Raw genomic sequence first — 1,370 nt, 5'->3', positions numbered from 1 at the left:
ATCTATCTATCTATCTATCTATCTATCTATCTACACATATAGATAGAGTGGGGGAAGGATTGGGGCCCTCTGTTAGGTTTTTATTGTTCTCTGTGTCCCCACTGGGGAGATTCACTCCTCTGCTGGTGATCGTTGTCACCAAGAAACACTATGAACTGTCTCCATAAAAAAGAGGGAAGGCGACGTCCCCCAACAATTATTTTGGTAAGGACTGTCTAAGATGGGAAATCTCTCGCTGTAGTAGATTTCCTCTAACTTCCTGTTGTGTCTCTGGGGCTGGAAGTGAAGAGAAATTTCCCCCAATGGTAATCAGACAGCAAAAAAAACCCCCAAAAAACTGTCAGTTGTTTTAGCCCTTCTCTACTATATAGAGTAAAAAGCAAAGTTTTGGCCGCACTTCCACTTTAATAAGACATGAGTAACGAGCGATCGGAGGAAAACCTTAAAACCGTTGCCTTCAAGATATTTCTATTGCACAATTTTTCATGCAAAACTCATCGAATTCTTTGCGTAATTTTCACATGGATGTTCCGGGTAACGCTGATCGTCATAGAGGGCGGCTCTGGCCGGCGTGCGACTTTATAGTATCCGTCCCCCATGGCTCCTCTTCTCATTGGCTGTGTTTGCAGTCTCTGCAGTCACATCTGTTTGCGGTTACGGCCTCCCCCTGCCAGCTCCCATTTATAGTTCCTCCCCTGGCAGAGGATGAGATGTTGTTCAAACAGTCTGGCATCGGCCTTAACGGGACGGGGCCTTTGGCGTGGGGGGCGAAGGATTGAGAAATAAAACTTAGGCGCAGCGCTTTCATGATCCCGATCGGTTTACTGCGTTACAATGGCATTTAAAAGTGTGTGTGTGTGTGGGGGGGGGGGGGGGGCATATATTGGGCAGCAAGTGAACATGTTGTCCCTGAAGTTGCTGTGTTGAAAGCAGAAAAAAAAATGGGCATTGCAGTTTGTTGTATATGGAACTGTGTACAGCGGGTATAGAAAAGAATGACCCCCTTTAAAATAATAAATAAATAAATCACATTTTGTTGCTTTGCAGCCTGAAATGAAGACAGACTTATATGTTATAAATTTTTTTTAAATTTATATTTTAATTAAAAAAAAAAAAGTATTTTTTTTTCTTTTTTTTAAATCATTTTTTACAGTGTTTTATTATTTTTTCAATTTTTTTTTTTTTACTATATTTTTTTCCTTTTTTTTTTTTTTATATTTTATTTTTTTTTGTACAATGCTTTTGTGGGGTGGGGTGGCTTTGGTGAGATACAGTAGCTGCAGACAGACCGGTCTGGGTGCCCATGCCAACTCAAAAGCGCCTACAACGGGCACGTGAGCCTTAGTGCTGGAGCAATGGAAGAAGGTGGC

Source organism: Aquarana catesbeiana, linkage group LG11, assembly GCF_042186555.1.
Source record: "Aquarana catesbeiana isolate 2022-GZ linkage group LG11, ASM4218655v1, whole genome shotgun sequence".
NCBI lineage: Eukaryota > Metazoa > Chordata > Amphibia > Anura > Ranidae > Aquarana > Aquarana catesbeiana.
This window is presented reverse-complemented; position numbering follows the sequence as displayed.